Below are 20,219 nucleotides of genomic sequence, written 5' to 3'. Positions count from 1 at the left end.
CCATGGAAACATCGCGGCGTCGGTCTCAAATGGCAGGTGTAAAGTCACCAACGTGGGCTGACTGGGAATGAGGGAGACGGGAAGCTTGCATGCGCGGGGAGGGCAGCACATGAACCCGCCTTCGGGATAGGAACTCTGAATCGCTGCAATTGCAAAAGGGCTTTAATTCCCCCAGAATGCTGATTGTGCCGAGTAACCTATATCCGTGAGTCTCATCCAAGTGAAGATCCAAAACCTGCCCTCCGCATTGCAACCACTACATCATGGTGGATCTATACATATTTCAACATATACAGCTTTAACACAGATTTGTATTTTGACCTTTTCAGGGTGGTGGGTTAATAGATTTCCCTTTTTTTTTGCAATATATAAATGTGTACCGTAAAATAAATCTGCCTTGCCTATCCTTATGGTAGGGCTCTCTCTGCACTAGATACTTGCAATAACATAAATATTTATATTTTTTTGCAAAGAATTAATGCCAACACTAGGGTTGAGAGGTCAGGACTATTGCAGTCACTGAGATTTTAGGGTCAAAACCAAAGGATGGACCCTCTTCCTCCAGAGGGTGGATGTTATTACGCATGGCATGTTAAGTATGGGACATGGCTGTACAAAATATGATATCCAAGTCAAAAGCACCAGGTCTAAAAAGAGAAGAACCCACAATGGTGCTGCTGAACTGCTGACCTGAAGGTCGGCAGTTCGAATCTACGAGATGGGGTGAGCTCTCATAGAATCATAGAATCAAAGAGCTGGAAGAGACCTCATGGGCCATCCAGTCCAACCCCATTCTGCCAAGAAGCAGGAATATTGCATTCAAATCACCCCTGACAGATGGCCATCCAGCCTCTGTTTAAAAGCTTCCAAAGAAGGAGCCTCCCCCACACTCCGGGGCAGAGAGTTCCACTGCTGAACGGCTCTCACAGTCAGGAAGTTCTTCCTCATGTTCAGATGGAATCTCCTCTCTTGTAGTTTGAAGCCATTGTTCCGTGTCCTGGTCTCCAGGGAAGCAGAAAACAAGCTTGCTCCCTCCTCCCTGTGGCTTCCTCTCACATATTTATACATGGCTATCATATCCCCTCTCAGCCTTCTCTTCTTCAGGCTAAATGTGCCCAGCTCCTTAAGCCGCTCCTCATAGGGCTTGTTCTCCAGACCCTTTATCATTTTAGTCGCTCTCCTCTGGACACATTCCAGCTTGTCAATATCTCTCTTGAATTGTGGTGCCCAGAATTGGACACAATATTCCAGGTGTGGTATAACCAAAGCAGAATATAGGGGTAGCATTACTTCCTCATCCATCCGTGAGCTCCAGCAAATGTGAGTACATAAATAGGTACCACTTGGATGGGAAAAGGCAAAGAGACACTCCAAGCAATCTTGCTTGCCACACAACCAGGAGGTGACAATGCAGGCTCCTCATGGAAAAAACACCTCCCCAGAGCCAGAAATGAGCACCACCTACAGAAGCAGGAAATGAAAGGAGAAGCCTCTACTTTCGTTTGTATCTCTCATTATATATGGTTATATACAAGGTTACAACAACTTATGTTATAGAACTCCAATATGCTGATGGCAACGTCATTTGTGCACATTCAGAAGAAGACCTACAAGCCACTCTAAACACCTTTGCAGAAGCATACGAGAAGCTCGGCCTGTCATTGAACATTGAGAAAACCAAAGTGTTCTTCCAGCAGTCACCAGCCAATCCCTCTCCAATGCCAGAAATACAGCTTAATGGTGTAACATTAGAAAATGTTAACCATTTCCGCTCCCTTGGCAGCCACCTCTCCACCAAAGTCAACATTGACACTAAAATGCAATACCGCCTGGGCTCTGTGAGTGAAGCATTTTTTCCAAATGAAGTAGAGAGTGTTTGAGGACTGGGACCAAGGTGCTTGTTTATAAAGCTATTGTCCTCCCAATCCTGTGAGACGTGGATTGTCTACAAACGTCACATGCAACTCCTAGAACATTTCCATCAGCATTGCCTATGAAAAATCCTGCAAATTTCTTGGAAGACAGGCAGACAAATTTCAGCATGCTGGAAGAAGCAAAAAGACCACTAGCATTGAAGCGATGGTCCTCCGCCATCAACTCCGCTGGACCGGCCACATTGTCCGGATGCCCGACCACCATCTCCCAAAGCAGTTGCTCTACTCCGAACTCAAGAATGGAAAACGGAATGTTGGTGGTCAGGAAAAGAGATTGAAAGATGGGCTCAAAGCCAACCTTAAAAACTCTGGCATAGACACAGAACTGGGAAGCCCTGGCCCTTGAGCGCTCCAGCTGGAGGTCAACTGTGACCAGTAGTGCTGCAGAATTTGAAGAGGCACAAATGGAGGGCGAAAGGGAGAAGCGTGCCAAGAGGAAGGCGCGTCAAGCCAACCCCGACCGAGACCGCCTTCCACCTGGAAACCAATGCCCTCACTGCGGAAGAAGATGCAGAGCAAGAATAGGGCTCCACAGCCACATACGGACCCACAAGAATACTGGAAGACAATCCTCCTCGGAAAATGAGGGATCGCCTAAGTAAGGAAGTGTGTTGATGTGAGTACTGTGCATCGTTGGGCAAGAAAGTTTAAAGATGTTGAGGTGGAAACATCCGACTTGCGTTACAAACAAAGAGTTGGACATCCTGTGGCAGCAACCAGTGAGTTTCACAAGCAAAAGGTTGACAGATTGATTCAGGACGATTGTCGTATCACTCAGAGAGAAATTTCAAGCATAATCAGCATTTCACAAGAACGTGTGGGTCACGTTATTGCTTCGCTTGGCTATCGGAAGATCTGTGCACGATGGGTTGTGGAAACAGAGTGTTGACTTCTTCCGTGACAGCTTCAGAAAACTTGTTCATCATTGGCAGAGATGTATCCAATTGTCTGGTGATTATGTGGAAAAGCGAATAGTGCAGTGGTTCTCAGCTTGGGGTCCCCAGATGTTTTTGGCCTACAATTCCCAGAAATCCCAGCCACTTTACCAGCTGTTAGGATTTCTGGGAGTTGAAGGCCAAAAACATCTGGGGATCCCAGGTTGAGAACCACTGGAATAGTGGTTGTTAAAGAGTGCATTCTAAGGATTATTTCTGCGTTTGATTTATTAACATGTTCCCATCCAAACCCAAGTAACAAAGGTTCATTCAACCCTCGTACTAGAACAATATTGTGTCCAGTAAGAGTACTATGTGGGAATTCACAGCCATGATTTAACGGACTGGAAGCCCAGTCGAAGATGTTCCTCTATAGATCTTGGCATGGGATTTAGTTCTATTGACTCCACACCTAATAAATATGACTGCTTTATAACACTCATTGGGAGAATTGCCCAAAAACGTATTCCTCCAGGATGTGGGTGAGAATTCACTCTCAGCCTTATTATAAGAGAGGCGTGTTTAACATCGGTCTATTTACCCATCCCTCCACCTGAATTCTACAGGGAAGCCTCTGCTCCAACGAAACCATGCTGTGTGTCAAAATGAAACAAGAGTAAAGCAGAAAGATGGAAGGAAATGATGCCACAAACTGATTTGACACACACAAGTGGCTTTTAAAAGGGGTTGGGCACTCGTCCAGAATCTTGATTTGCCTACTTTAACATCTGGCATGCAGACCGGCAATGACACCAACACAGATTGCACATCAGCTTCACCAGCCACTAATACCACATGTTTACATTCATTTACACAAAGATCTATGGGCAAAAGCTTCTTAACTCACCTTGGTTTTGAATGTTGCATTTTTTAAATAATTAGAAAATACAATTAAAGTTGAAGAATGATTGTATTGTCGAAGGCTTTCATGGCTGGAATCACTGGGTTGCTGTAGGTTTTTTCAGGCTATATGGCCATGTTCCAGAGGCATTCTCTCCTGACATTTCGCCTGCATCTATGACAAGCATCCTCAGAGGTACCTCTCAGGATTTTTTTTTGTCGTGTCAGGAGCGACTTGAGAAAGTGCAAATCGCTTCTGATGTGAGAGAATCGGCCATCTGCAAGGACGTTGCCCAGGGGACGCCCGGATGATTTGATGTTTTATCATCCTTGTGGGAGGCTTCTCTCATGTCCCCGCATGAGGAGCTGGAGCTGACAGAGGGAGCTCATCCGCGCTCTCCCCGGATTCAAATCTGCGACCTGTCGGTCTTCAGTCCTGCCGGCACAAGGGTTTAACCCGCTGCACCACCGAGGGCTCCACCTCTGAGGATGCTTGCCATAGATGCAGGCAAAACGTCAGGAGAGAATGCCTCTAGAACATGGCCACATAGCCCGAAAAAACCTACAACCCACTGAAGAATGATAATTTATATATTTTATTTATTGTATTCCTACCCTGTTCTATCTCACCCCTGAGCAGCTTCCAGTTTTGGCAATTATTCAGTGCTACATTGAAACATGAAAGCAACAAGTACACAACACAATTAAACATTAAAATCAAAGTAAAACATATACATACAACTAAAAACATAGCACCAGGAGAACAGGTTATCCATAACTATCTTAAAAGAAAGTGCCCAGAATGTGTGATAAGGGACACTCAAATATTGAGTAATGTTTGCTCTTCAGCTAGGAACCCTTGCTGCCATTGAGGTATCCAAATGCAAAAGGTGCCATGTTTTCATTAAAAAGGCAAAAGACGGAAGCACGGAATCCCTTGGGATTCCTAGGATGCAAGAAAAATGGGTGGCTCCCAAAGTCAAGAAAACTTGAACATTAGACAATGACATAAGAGGTTTAGGTAGTAGGCTTGTGCATTCTGGGTAAACCATGATCTGTTTTGGTGTCCTGGATTGCGGTCGGGGCTGCGATCCATTTTTCGGAAGCCTCCTGATCGGTTCTCGCTCTGGGATAACGAAAGATTCATTTTCTGTTTTGTAGAAAGCTTTCATGGTCAGAATCACTGTGGGTTTTCCAGGCTGTGTCGCCATGTTCCAGAAGCATTCTTTCCTGATGTTTCACCCACATCTATGGCAGGCATCCTCAGAGGTTGTGAGGTCTGCTGGAAACTAGGCAAGTGAGGTTTATATATCTGTGGAATAATGTCCAGGGTGGGAGAAAAAAACTCTTGTCTGCTTGAGGCACATGCGAACATTGCAATTGGCCACCTTGATTAGCATTTAATGGCCTTGAAGCTTCAAAGCCTGGCTGGTTGCTGCCAGGGGGAATCATTTTTCTCCAGCCCATTATTGGGGGCATGGGCTTCCAGTCATTTTAGCCATTAAAGCTATTTCTACTCTAGTGGAGAGGTGATACAGACAGGCATGTGCGCTTTCTCTCCCAGGCCTGCATCATGCCACACACTCTTTCCAAGGCATTTAAAGAAGGCTTCTTAAAGCTGTTTCTGCTCTAGAGGAGAGGTGCTGCAAGCAGACACGCACACACTTTAAGGAGGCTTCTTACCTGTTTCTGCTCTGGAGAAATTGCAGGCAGGTGTTCATGCTTTAAGGAGGCTTTAAAGCAGTTTCTACTCTAGAGGAGAGGTGCTACAGGCAGGCACATGCACTTTCTCTCCCAGGCCTGCATCATGCCACACAATCTTTCCAAGGTGTTTAAAAGAGGCTTCTTTAAGTTGTTTCTACTCTAGAGGAGATGTGCTGCAAGCAGGCATGTGCACTTTCTCTCCCAGGCCTGCATTATGCCACACACACTCTTTCCAAGGCATATAAAAGAGACTTCTTAAAGTTGTTTCTACTCTAGAGGAGAGGTGTTACAGGCAGGTGTGTGCATTTTCTCTCCCAGGCCTACATCATGCCACACACTCTTTCCAAGAAATTTAAGGGAGGCTTCTTAAAGCTGTTTCTGCTCTAGAAGAGAGGTGCTGCAAGCAGACACGCACACACTTTAAGGAGGCTTCTTACCTGTTTCTACTCTAGAGAAGTTGCAGGCAGGCACGCATGCTTTAAGGAGGCTTTAAAGCCATTTCTACTCTAGAGGAGAGGTGTTAAAGGCAGGCACGTACGCTTTCTCTCCCAGGTCTGCATCATGCCACACACTCTTTCCAAGGCATTTAAAGGAGGTAAAGGAGGCTTCTTAAAGTTGTTTCTACTCTAGAGGAGAGGTGCTGCAAGCAGACACGCACACACTTTAAGGAGGCTTCTTACCTGTTTCTGCTCTGGAGAAATTGCAGGCAGGTGTTCATGCTTTAAGGAGGCTTTAAAGCAGTTTCTACTCTAGAGGAGAGATGCTACAGGCAGGCACATGCACTTTCTCTCCCAGGCCTGCATCATGCCACACAATCTTTCCAAGGCATATAAGGGAAGCTTCCTAAAGCTGTTTCTGCTCTAGAGGAGAGGTGCTGCAAGCAGACACGCACACACTTTAAGGAGGCTTCTTACCTGTTTCTGCTCTGGAGAAATTGCAGGCAGGTGCGCATGCTTTAAGGAGGCTGTTTCTGCTCTAGAGGAGAGGTGCTGCAGACAGGCATGTGTGCTTTCTTTCCCGGGCCTGTACCACGCTATGCACTCTTTCCAACCAAGGCATTTTAAGGAGACTTCCCCACTTCCTGGTAAGGAAGAGCAATGACCTCCTGGAGCTATCCTCCCTGGGCTTCCTTAAAAAAACCCTCTTTTTTCACAGCACCCTTCAATCTCCTTTCTCCTTTGGGTTTATTGCTTCTTTACAGCCGTTTCTACTATCTACTCTAGAGCAGAAGTAACTGGTGGTAGCTTTCAGGGAATGAGTGTTTTCTTTTTGTTTGCTGGGATTAATAAAAAAGTTTAAACTGTGATGCCAAAAAGCAAAGGAAGAGCCAAGTTCGGCTTCCATTTGCTTTCGTTGCAGGCAGGTTTTTGTACTGGGAGGGCCCTTACCGTTACGGGCTCCCGAAGGTACTAAAGGAAAAGGAAGAAAACAAATCTGCACACAAGTCTTTTGGGTGGTGTGGCATTTTGCATTTGAATGTACACACAATTCTTTTAAAATGCTAGCAGCATATGGAACAATGACATTTCTGACCTGGCAGACAACTTCTAAAAAAAATTGTTTGGAATGTATAAAAAAATTGTAGGCTTCCAAAAAATCAAACATGAATAATGGTCAATGACAGAATGAAGTTTATAAATAGCTGCACTACCCAATCGAATGTACAGGCAACACCAGAGAATTCTGAAAGAACGCTAGCATATGGAACAATGGCATCTTTGACCCGGCAGACAACTTGATAAATATCTGCAAAAATCTCTGCGGGTGGGAGAAGCACAACCTTTTACAAATATGGACATTTGCAATCAGGGTTTTGCATATGGCAGAATGCCGAATGTGCCGGTAACATTAGCTGAGCCTTAATGTGGCACATTGAATTTGCCCAGATGTTCAAAAAATCACCTTTTCTCCACTGCAACACTTTTTGGAATGAGGGAAGGAACAAAAGAGAGAGGTGGGTCAAAAACATGACCAATGCAGACATGCAAAGGATCCAAGGTTTATTCATAAAAAAGTGAGTCCCTTCAAGGCAGAGGGTTCTTGTATGGTAAGTTTGGCCTAATTCTATCATTGGTGGGGTTCAGAATGCTCTTTGATTGTAGGCGAACTATAAATCTCATCAACTACAACTTCCAGCTTGTCAATATCTCTCTTGAATTGTGGTGCCCAGAATTGGACACAATATTCCAGGTGTGGTCTAACCAAAGCAGAATAGAGGGGTAGCATGACTTCCCTAGATCTAGACCCTATGCTCCTATTGATGCAGGCCAAAATCCCATGTTTTTGCTCAAAGATATTGAGCCCTCTGCTCCTTCTATTTTTACTCAGTTTTATACTAATTTATACAATGCTTTTGATATGGAATTCATAAATAAATAACATCTATAATACTAATACCTATATAGATTTAATAATAATATTTGTATCTATAATAATAATATCTAAATGCCTATAATAATATCTATATGTCTATAATGACGACAATACCTATATAAAATCTTTGAACTGGGTTATATGGCAGTGTGGAGTCAGGTAACCCACGGCCCTTCCACACATCCATAGAACCCTTTGGCCTCGAGGAGACTGAAATGGGCCTTATATATAAAAGCTATGTATGGGTCCAAAAGATAGGAGTGGAAGCCTGGGAAAAATTACAAAAGACAGGAGCCAGTTCTCGAATGAAGCCACTCAGAAGACGGCAACCGAATGTGCCAGAGGCTAATGCGGTGTTCAGGCAGCAAAACAGAGATGCGTTTATGTTCCATTGTCTCTCTAATCATTTTGCCTTTCCCCTTCATCATTATGCATGACAGCACTGAGGGTGTGTAGATTAAACCCTTTATTAAATGCCAAGCTTTCATCTCCTTGCTTGCGACTTCTTTAAAAAAATCCTTTAAATAGAGGCACTAAATTCCTCTGGTAAATTATTAAAATTATTGTGCCATTAGTTTGATTTGCATGCTTCAAGCTAACACTAATCTTAAAGAGGCTGAGATGAATTGCGGGACCTCCTTCGCTTTACTTTTGCGTGTTTATGTGTCTACACATCGGGTTTTGCCCTCCGCCTCTTTCATTCTCGTTCCTAGTTCCTTTTGTGTGCCATTTCATCGCACGTTGGCACGTTCAAAGTTTTTGTTTTCGATAGATAACGAACATAACAAGCACATGGGAGGAGGGAGCACCCACCTGGCAGTGTCCGCCTTTTAGACCAGGGTTCGACAACTGTGAACCGGGCGTCGATTTTCCCCAAACTCGCCCAGTTTCCAATTTCCAACTCCATTTCTGATTAACCACAGTTTGATATATTGTCAGAACCTCAAACTGTGGTTAATTCTGACTATTAAAAAGTTAAAAATAAGGTACACTACGGTTTGAATGCAAAGCTGGGGTGAAAATAGCTGGAAGAAACATTAACAACCTCAGATATGCAGATGACACCACTCTGATGGCCGAAAGCGAGGAGGAGCTGAGGAGCCTTCTAATCAAGGTGAAAGAAGAAAGCGCAAAAGCCGGGCTGCAGCTAAACGTCAAAAAAACCAAGATTATGGCAACAAGAATGATTGACAACTGGGAAATAGAGGGAGAAAATGTGGAGGCCGTGACAGACTTTGTATTTCTAGGTGCAAAGATTACTGCAGATGCAGACTGTAGCCAGGAAATCAGAAGACGCTTACTTCTTGGGAGGAGAGCAATGTCCAGTCTCGATAAAATAGTGAAGAGTAGAGACATCAGACTGGCAACAAAGATCCGCCTAGTCCAAGCCATGGTATTCCCTGTAGTCACCTACGGATGTGAGAGCTGGACCTTAGGGAAGGCTGAGCGAAGGAAGAGAGATGCTTTTGAGCTGTGGTGTTGGAGGAAAGTGCTGAGAGTGCCTTGGACTGCGAGAAGATCCAACCAGTCCATCCTCCAGGAAATAAAGCCCGACTGCTCACTGGAGGGAAAGATACTAGAGACAAAGTTGAAGTACTTTGCCCACATCATGAGGAGACAGGAAAGCCTAGAGAAGACAATGATGCTGGGGAAAGTGGAAGGCAAAAGGAAGAGGGGCCGACCAAGGGCAAGATGGATGGATGGCATCCTTGAAGTGACTGGACTGACCTTGAGGGAGCTGGGGTGGTAACGGCCGACAGGGAGCTCTGGCGTAGGCTGGTCCATGAGGTCACAAAGAGTCGGAGACGACTGAACGAATGAACAACAACAACGGTTTGAAGTTGGCTTGGATTTACTAATCCAAGTTAAGCGTAACCCATAGTGGGTTTTTTTCTGGGCAGCAAAACAGGATGCAGCTATGCTTTTTAAAAAGTGAGTGAATAGGTTGTTGTAGGTTTTTCCGGGCTATATGGCCATGTTCTAGAGGCATTTTCTCCTGACGTTTCACCTGCATCTATGGCAAGCATCCTCAGAGGTAGTGAGGTCTGTTGGAAGTAGGACAATACAGTGAGTGAATAGCTTTTGTACTTCTCAAGGATGTCATAAGGCTTGGACTATTATATCTAAGCCAGTGGTTCCCAACCTTCCTAACGCCACAACCCCTTAATACAGTTCCTCATGTTGTGGTGACCCTCACAACGTTATTTTCGTTGCTACTTCATAACCGTAATTTTGCTACTGTTATGAATCGTAATGTAAATATCTGATATGCAGGATATATTTTCATTCACTGGTCCAAATTTGGCACAAATACCCGATACACCCACATCTGAATACTGGTGGGGTTGGGGGGAGGATTGATTTTGTCATTTGGGAGCTGTAGTTTCTGGGATTTATAGTTCACCTACAATCAAAAAGCATTTTGAACTCCACCAATGAAGGAATTGGACCAAACTTGGCACACAGAACTCCCATGAACAACGAAAAAAACTGGAAAGGTTTGGTGAGCACTGACCTTGAGTTTAGGAGTTGTAGTTCACCTGCATCCAGAGAGCATTGCAGACTCAAACAATGATGGATCTGGACCAAACTTGGCACTGATACTCAATATGCCCCAATGTGATCACTGGTAGAGTTTAGGGAAAACAGACCTCGGAAAGGCGCAGGGGGCGGGAAGAAAGGCTGCGCTCATGGCAAGGTCATGAGGACAGCCCTCTGCCAACCCCCCGTGCCCTACCACACTCAGAAAGGCGCATGAAGTGGACAGCCCTCCCTTGCCCAAATGGCAAGGGTCGGCAGCCATTTTGGCGGGGGCGGAACCGGCCAAGGCAGCTTCGCGACCCCCCGAAAATGGCCCAACAACCCCCCTGGGGGTCGCGACCCCCAGGTTGAGAACCACTGGTCTAAAGGGAGAAGAGCCCAATCCAGAATCCTTTGTTTGAAGGATAGCCCAGTCTGCTTGCAAGGGAACCAATGTTAGGAGGAGTCCAGCTTGTCATGTTCAACCTGGAGGAGGTCTCCTTGGATGAAGATGCAGAAGAGGAGAATCAGGGTAGACCCAGTCAAAGCCAGCAAAGGCTAGCTGTCCTGAAATGCCAACGTTCGGTCCATTAAAGACAGCAGCTATAGATCAGGAGGAGGGTGCAGAGTAACTACACCTTCTCATGAAATGTAAATTAAAGTGCCAGGAGCAAAAGGTCAGGCAATGCCCTTCTCCGCTTTAAATACAGGACTCTAGGCTAATGAGGCCAGCTGGGCTGATTAAGTGCTGGTTATAAATTAGCTCAGCCTAGGCCATTCCATTGCTGTAAAGCAGTGGTTCTGAAACATTGGTGTAATTCTTTTTGAAATCTCTGGTTGGCTGAACTTTGGTTTTGGGTTACCCTTTTTAGCAACCCTTCCCCAGCTTTGGATTGCCTCCAGGAGTGTATGGACCATGCTTCTGCGTGTAATGCTGTGAGTGCCTTGAGACTCTATTGGCTGTTTCCTGACTGCTCTTACAAACTATCTACATGGTCCTTCGAGACATCAACAGTTTCGAAGCTGCTCACAGAAAATGCCAGGAGTGGAGATTGATCAGATCTTTTTCCAAGTTGATAGGACATACTGGTTGAGTCAAGTATAGGGTTGAGTCAAGTATAGGGTTGAGTCAAGTATGTTGTTGTTGTTGTTCATTCGTTCAGTCGTCTCCGACTCTTCGTGACCTCATGGATCAGCCCACGCCAGAGCTCCCTGTCGGCCGTCACCACCCCCAGCTCCTTCAAGGTCAGTCCAGTCACTTCAAGGATGCCATCCATCCATCTTGCCCTTGGTCGGCCCCTCTTCCTTTTGCCTTCCACTTTCCCCAGCATCATTGTCTTCTCTAGGCTTTGCGGTCTCCTCATGATGTGGCCAAAGGACTTCAACTTTGTCTCTAGTATACCCATTGGTTAGTCCAATGGATGTTGCAGTCCAAAAACATCCAGAGGGTAGCTGCCAGCATTCTAACCCTTACTTACTTATTTACTTACTTAGGTGATCCCTTGTTGTCAGAGTAGGATAGTCTTCCAAGGTCAGTGTACTGGTGGGTCCGTAGGTGACTGTGGAGCCTTATTCTTGACTCGCATGTTCTCCCACAGTGAGGGCATTGGTTTCCAGATGGAAGCCGGTCCCGGTTGTGGTTGGCTTGACGTGCCTTCCTCTTGGCATGTTTCTCTCTTTTGCCCTCCATTCATGCCTCTTCAAATTCTACAGCACTGTTAGTCACAGCTGACCTCCAGCTGGAGCGCTCAAGGGCCAGGGCTTCCCAGTTCTCAGTGTCTATGCCAGAGTTTTTAAGGTTGGCTTTGAGCCCATCTTTAAATCTCTTTTCCTGTCCTCTAACATTCCGCTTTCTGTTCTTGAGTTCGTAGTAGAGCAACTGCTTTGGGAGACAGTGATCGGGCCTCCGGACAACATGGCCAGTCCAGTGGAGTTGATGGCGGAGGACCATTGCTTCAATGCTGGTGGTCTTTGCTTCTTTCAGCACCCTGACATTTGTTCGCTTGTCTTCCCAAGAGATTTGCAGGATTTTTCGGAGGCAACGCTGATGGAATCGTTCCAGGAGTTGCATGTGACATCTGTAGACAGTCCACGTCTCACAGGAGTATAGCAGGGTTGGGAGGACAATAGTGTTATAAGCAAGTACCTTGGTATCCCTTCGGCATCCTAACCCTTGGCCTTAATGCAACTGAATAAATTAATGAGACTTTTGTAAAGATGAATGTATCAAACTCCCATTGATTCAATGCATTTATTGAAGAGAGAACCAGTGAGATGTAGTGGCTTGAGTATTTGAACAGGAGAGGGAGAAAGAGAATGACAATGCTCCTTGAATAAATGCCACAAAAATTATAGAATGGGATCTTCATAAGTCAGAGTTGACTTCAAAGCATATAATAGTGGCACATTTGATCTGAGACTGACTGTATAATTTAGCACAGGAATCATGTAATTATAATTATAATTATAATAATTATTATTATTTATATCCCACTTTTCTCCTAAAGCATCTCATTTCCAGGTGTTGTTGGACTGCAACTCCTGGCATGCTCGCTAGCCCTGCTTGAAGTTAGGGGCTGGGGTTTAGCGCAGCTGGTAAATCATCAGCAATTATAAGATCTATCAACCAAAAAGGTTGCAAGTTTGAAGCCCCAGGTTGGCGTGAGCTGCCAACTGTTAGCCTAGCTCATTGTTTACCTAAGCAATTTGACAACAGCTTTAGCTGCGATTAGAGAAATTAGGTACCGCTAAAAGCGGGGGAGGTGTTTTACGACACCATAAAGAAAAAAGATCAGAAAATGCTGGGCGACCGAAAGGAAGGAGGAAGTCCTGATGGCTCTTTGTCATAGAGAATAGAGCAACAGCACACCCTGGACTCGAACCCAACCTTCCATGGCATCAAAACAGCTGGACACTGAGTCGAAACAAACCACCTCCTTCTGTTCTGTCTGTCTGTGTTGTCTATACAAAGCAGCATTGAATGTTTGCCATGTATGTGTACTGTGGTCCGCCCTGAGTCCCCTTCGGGGTGAGAAGGGCGGAATATAAATAAAGTGTTGTTGTTGTTGTTGTTGAAGTGCTAGAGAGGAATGTAAATACTGAGAACCAAGGTCATGCAGGTGGCTAATAGGAAAAGCCATGCATAACCCAGAAACAGGACCCTGTTGTTGGATGCCACAAGTACACAAGCAAATCTGTCTAGACAGATGGCCAGGCAATCAGGCTGTACAAATAGTAGATAATGACAAAGTTCTGTTCCTGGCTTTAAAATGTGTGTTCACCCTTCAGGGTGAGAAGGGCGGAATATAAATATATTGTTGTTGTTGTTGTTGTTATTGAAGTTGAAGGGTAGTATGTGAGGTAAAGGTAAAGCTTTCCCCTGACATTAAGTCTAGTTGCGTCCAACTTTGGGGGTTGGTGCTCATCTCCATTTCACCTTTCGGGGTGAGAAGGGCGGAATATAAATATATTGTTGTTGTTGTTGTTGTTAAAGTTGAAGGGTAGTATGTGAGGTAAAGGTAAAGCTTTCCCCTGACATTAGGTCTAGTTGCGTCCAACTTTGGGGGTTGGTGCTCATCTCCATTTCTAAGCCGAAGAGCCGGCATTGTCCCTAGACGCCTCCAAGGTCATGTGGCCAGCATGACTACATGGAGCACCATTACCTTCCTGCAGAAGCGGTACCTATTGATCTACTCACATTTGCATATTTTCAAACTGCTAAGTTGGAAAGAGCTGGGGCTAACAGTGGGAGCTCACCCCGCTCCTTGGATTCGAACCACCAACATTTTAATCAGCAAGCTCGGCAGCTCAGTGGTTAACTCGCTGTGACACCAGCACAGCGAATGAAGGACGGTAGAAACAATGGGTCCCAAAGCCTTTAAATTCCTTGAAACTGCAAAGTCTGAAAAACCACACTGCGGCACGCAATACAATGGAGCCCATACAAATGCCGTTTTGCAGAGCCAAACATTTCTTTTCTTTTTAAAAACCCAACGCTCGACAACACATAATAGCAAGCACATTACAAAACCGAAAACAGCGAGAAGAATCAACAGAACCAGGGCAAATATAGAACAACCTGAAACAGCAACAATTTCAAAGGCTTGCTGCAAAAAGGAGCATCTTCGAATGCCAGAGGAAGACAAGTAAAGCAGGAACTAATCGACTCTCTCTCGGCCTATCATGTAAAGCTACAAAGAACAATGTTTAGCATTTACATGGTGAATTTTCAGTGTTCAAAGCACTCTGCCTTGCGATCCATATGACACCCTTGTAAAGCAAGCTGGGTAGGCAATGGAGTTTATCTATGTGCTGACTTGTCACTCAATATTTGATTCAATACTCTAGCTAGCATTATTTGGTAGGAACATAGCGATACACACACATCCATCCACCCCTCTCTCTGTGGCTGCTATCGATTGCTTTCTGCTCAAATCAAAACGTAGTAATTGGACAGCAGATGGATCACAACTCCCATGCATTCTTGTAAACTGTAAATACATTGGAAACACTGGTGAGGAAAAACATGAATTTAATTTCCAACAAGAAAAACCTTTTTTCATAGAATCATAGAATCAAAGAGTTGGAAGAGACCTCATGGGCCATCCAGTCCAACCCCCTGCCAAGAAGCAGGAATATTGCATTCAAATCACCCCTGACAGATGGACATCCAGCCTCTGCTTAAAAGCTTCCAAAGAAGGAGCCTCCACCACATTCCGGGGCAGAGAGTTCCACTGCTGAACGGCTCTCACAGTCAGGAAGTTCTTCCTAATGTTCAGATGGAATCTCCTCTCTTGTAGTTTGAAGCCATTGTTCCGCGTCCTAGTCTCCAAGGAAGCAGAAAACAAGCTTGCTCCCTCCTCCCTGTGGCTTCCTCTCACATATTTATACATGGCTATCATGTCTCCTCTCAGCCTTCTCTTCTTCAGGCTAAACATGCCCAGTTCCCTAAGCCGTTCCTCATAGGGCTTGTTCTCCAGACCCTTGATCATTTTAGTCGCCCTCCTCTGGACACATTCCAGCTTGTCAATATCTCTTGTGAGTTTGGTAGTTGGCTAAATGTCCTTTGACCAGTATCTGGCCACTTGGAGTGCTTCCGGTGTTGCTGCAAGAAGGTCCTCCATGGTGCATGTGGCAGGGCTCAGGTTGCATTGCAACAGGTGGTCAGTGGTTTGCTCTTCTCCGCACTCGCATGCTGAGGATTCCACTTTGTAGCCCCATTTCTGAAGGTTGGCTCTGCATCTCGTGGTGCCAGAGCGCAGTCTGTTCAGTGCCTTCCAAGTCGCCCAGTCTTCTGTGTGCCCAGGAGGGAGCCTCTCATTGGGTATCAGCCATTGGTTGAGGTGCTGGGTTTGGGCCTGCCACTTTTGGACTCTCGCTTGCTGAGGTGTTCCAGCGAGTGTCTCTGTAGATCTTAGAAAACTATGTCTAGATTTAAGTCGTTGGCGTGCTGGCTGATACCCAAACAGGGGATGAGCTGGAGATGTCTCTGCCTTGGTCCTTTCACTATTGGCTGCTACTTCCCAGCGGATGTCAGGTGGTGCAATACTGGCTAAGCAGTGTAATTTCTCCAGTGGTGTAGGGCGCAGACACTCCGTGATAATGCGGCATGTCTCATTAAGAGCCACATCCACTGTTTTAGTGTGGTGAGATGTGTTCCACACTGGGCATGCAGACTCAGCAGCAGAGTAGCACAGCGCAAGGGCAGATGTCTTCACTGTGTCTGGTTGTGACCCCCAGGTTGTGCCAGTCAGCTTTCGTATGATATTGTTTCTAGCACCCACTTTTTGCTTGATGTTCAGGCAGTGCTTCTTGTAGGTCAGTGCACGGTCCAGAGTGACTCCGAGGTATTTGGGTGCGCTGCAATGCTCCAGTGGGATTCCTTCCCAGGTAATAATCCTCAGAGCTTGGGATGCTTCTCTGTTCTTGAGATGAAAGGCACATGTCTGTGTTTTAGATGGGTTGGGGATCAGCTGGTTTTCCCTGTAATAGGCAGTAAGAGCACCTAGAGCTTCGGAAAGCTTCTGTTCTACCAACTCAAAGCTCCATGCTTGAGCAGTAATGGGTTTGAGTGATGCTGTGGTTGATGTTCCCAGACAATGTTATGGGCAGGACTCTGGTGGTACTTACTTACTTAGGCGATCCCTCGTTGCCCGAGTAGGATAATCCTCCAGGGTAGGTGATTATGGAGCCCTAATCTTGACCTGCATGTTTTCCCGCAGTTTTCCTACCAGCTGTTAGGAATTGTGGGAGTTGGAATCCAAAACACCTGGAGGGCTGAAGTTTGCTCATGCCTGGTCTACACTGGGCATGGACTTCATCCCATGGGTTTAGGGCTAAGTTTCCATGCGCTTTGGAAACAGAATCCCACAGAGGCCATCACATGACGTAAGGGCACTTCTGATGGGACTCTGTGGAGCTCTGTTTCCAAAACACATGGAAACAGACCCCTAAATCCATCTTCAGGAGTGACCAGCCACTGCCAGAAGGGACAGAGAGTTTCATCTATGCTGATGATCGTGCCATTACCGCTCAAGCAGGGAGCTTTGAGATGGTAGAACAGAAGCTCTCCGAACCTCTAGGTCAGTGGTTCTCAACCTTCCTAATGCCACGACCCCTTAATACAGTTTCTTATGTTGTGGTGACCCCCAACCATAACATTATTTTTGTTGCTACTTCATAATTGTAGTTTCGCTACTGTTATGAATCGTAATGTAAATATCTGATATGCAGGATGGATTTTCATTCACCGGACCAAATTTGGCACAAATACCCGATACGCCCAAATTTGAATACTGGTGGGGTTGGGGGAGACTGATGTTATCATTTGGGAGTTGTAGTTGCTAGGATTTATAGTTTGCATACAATCAAAGAGCATTCTGAACACCAAGGAAGGAATTGAATCAGACCTGGCCATAAAGAACTCCCAAGACCAACAGAAAATGCTAGAACGGCTTGGTGGGCATTGACCTTGAGTTTTGGAGTTGTAGTTCACCTACATCCAGAGAGCACTGTGGACTCAAACAATGATGGATCTGGACCAAACTTGGCACAAATATCCAAAATGCCCGAATGTGAACTCTGATGGAGTTTGGGGAAAATAGACCTTCACATTTGGGAGTTGTAGTTGTTGGGATTTATAGTTCACCTAAAATCAAAGATCATTCTGAACTCCACCAATGATAGAATTGGGTCAAACTTCCCACACAAAACCCCCATGACCAACAGAAAATATTGTATATTCTGACGGTCTTTGGGGTCCCCTCTGATACCCCCTCGTGACCCCCCCCGGGTCCCGACCCCCAGGTTGAGAAACACTGCTCTAGGTGCTCTTACTGCCTATTACAGGGAAAACCAGCTGATCCCTAATCCATCTAAAACACAGACATGTGCCTTTCATCTCAAGAACAGAGAAGCATCCCGAGCTCTGAGGATGATCACCTGGGAAGGAATCCCACTGGAGCATTGCAGCACACCCAAATACCTGGGAGTCACTCTGGACCATGCTCTGACCTACAAGAAGCACTGCCTGAACATCAAGCAAAAAGTGGGCGCTAGAAACAATATCATATGAAAGCTGACTGGCACAACCTGGGGATCACAACCAGACATACTGAAGCGCTATGCTACTCTGCTGCTGAGTACGCATTCCCAGTGTGGAACACATCTCACCACACTAAAACAGTGGATGTGGCTCTTAATGAGACATGCCACATTATCACGGAGTGTCTGCGCCCTACACCACTGGAGAAATTACACTGCTTCGCCGGTATTGCACCACCTGACATCCGCCGGGAAGTAGCAGCCAATAGTGAAAGGACCAAGGCAGAGGCATCTCCAGCTCATCCCTTGTTTGGGTATCAGCCAGCATGTCAACGACTTAAATCTAGAAATAGTTTTCTAAGATCTACAGAGACACTCGCTGGAACACCTCAGCAAGTGAGAGTCCAAAAGTGGCAGGCTCAAACCCAGAACCTCAACCAATGGCTGATACCAAATGAGAGACTCCCCCCTGGGCACACAGAAGACTGGGCGACTTGGAAGGCGCTGAACAGACTGCGCTCTGGCACCACGAGATGCAGAGCCAACCTCAAGAAATGGGGCTACAAAGTGGAATCCACGACATGCGAGTGCGAAGAAGAGCAAACCACTGACCACCTGCTGCAATGCGCCCTGAGCCCTGCCACATGCACAATGGAGGACCTCCTTGCACAACACCAGAAGCACTCCAAGTGGCCAGCTACTGGTCAAAGGACATTTAATCAACTACCAAACTCACAAATTTTGTATTTTGCCTGTTTGTTTGCTTTGTTCTGTTAGAAATGTAATATAATTGACTGGTTGCCCTGACACGACAAATAAATAAAAGGAGTTGGTGTTATCTCACTCATAGAATCATAGAATCAAAGAGTTGGAAGAGACCTCATGGGCCATCCAGTCCAACCCCATTCTGCCAAGAAGCAGGAATATTGCATTCAAATCACCCCTGACAGATGGCCATCCAGCCTCTGTTTAAAAGCTTCCAAAGAAGGAGCCTCCACCACACTCCGGGGCAGAGAGTTCCACTGCTGAATGGCTCTCACAGTCAGGAAGTTCTTCCTCATGTTCAGATGGAATCTCCTCTCTTGTAGTTCTCCATACAGGAGAAAGCAACAGAAAGCGGGGGAAAGACGGACCTTGATGTGGAAAGGATGTGGGATGGCTAATCATTCCAGAAGATGGGGAAAGTTGGGAGGAAACGGGGTAAGATAGTTCCCTCTGCTTTCCCAGCACTGGTGGGATGAGGTCACATATAGTGCAGTTCAAAATATATTATATGACAGTGGAGATTCAGTCTGAGTTGCTTTAATCTCTCAGTTCCTCAAAGTATTGGACTTTGGCTTTCATCTGCTGTAGTAGTATAACCAATATGGAAGAGTGCTGGAAGCTGAAGCCCAAAAATGAGCAAAGGGCACAGTTCTTTGGACCAAGAAGACACCCCACCCCATGAAGCTGAGGTTCTGCACAGTTTCCAGCTCCACCAAGAGTAGCATTGAGGGAAGTTAGGACTGCAGTTGCTCTCCTAAAAAAGTATTTGAATGAGGGACTTTCTGTCTTTCTGTTCAAACCAAGGCAAGCTACTGCAGAATCTTCAAGAGAGAGACAGAAAGAGAGAGAAGAACAGACCTCACTATCTCTGAGGATGCTTGCCATAGATGCAGGCGAAACGTCAGGAGAAATGCCTCTAGAACATGGCCCTATAGCCTGAAAAAACCTTCAAGAACCTAGAGAGAAGAACGTTATAAGAAAACGAGAAACGGGTGAGTGACGGGAGCTGGGACAGCTGAACTCCCTTTCTGACGTTCCTGAAATTCATAAAGAATGAACTTATGGGCCTACCTCAGAACCTCTTGAGAAGCAGAGACGCTTATCTGTGGTCTGTGGCAATGCAAGGAGAAGAAGACTCTGATTTTGATGTTCTTCAAGCCAGCACCTGACACAGCAGCGCGGTGGATTTCCTCATTTTCTTTGCTTTCGTTTGCACCCCTTCAAAACACAGCTCCCGCAAACATGTGTCCGGAAGCACCCACTCACTCAACGCTGCCCTTTTTCAACCTCAAGCCTATATTTAGCAGGAAAGAGGCCTCCACGGCCTGCTTCACTTCCCTTTCGCTTTTCGGCTCAGCGGCTGAGAGTGGCTTTCTGTAAGGCTCTTCACCATGGCGGACAACCAAAACAGAAGCTTTCTCCAGGAGATGGAAAGTCAGCTCGCTTCCTAGAATGGATGAAGAGAAAGGAAAACAACCATCAGAGATGAAGAGGAAGTCCTATCTGTGTCATGAATGACTTTTCAATGACTTTAAAGCAGTGGTTCTCAACCTTCCTAATCCCGTGACCCCTTAATACAGTCCCTCATGTTGTGGTGACCCCCAAC

At 45.8% G+C, this 20,219-nt stretch overlaps 1 protein-coding gene across 1 annotated transcript in view; it reads right to left on the bottom strand.

The window, feature by feature from the left end:
- LOC137098020 (caspase recruitment domain-containing protein 11-like) overlaps positions 1-19,765 on the bottom strand; it is a 129,625-nt gene extending 109,860 nt beyond the window's left edge. The window contains exon 1 of the mRNA XM_067473717.1: positions 19,685-19,765. The gene's annotated coding sequence lies outside the window, so the exon portion shown is untranslated. The remainder of the gene's footprint in view (positions 1-19,684) is intronic.
- Between the last annotated feature and the right edge of the window lie 454 nt (positions 19,766-20,219).

This window comes from Anolis sagrei, chromosome X, assembly GCF_037176765.1.
Source record: "Anolis sagrei isolate rAnoSag1 chromosome X, rAnoSag1.mat, whole genome shotgun sequence".
Lineage (NCBI taxonomy): Eukaryota > Metazoa > Chordata > Lepidosauria > Squamata > Dactyloidae > Anolis > Anolis sagrei.
This window is presented reverse-complemented; position numbering and strand designations above follow the sequence as displayed.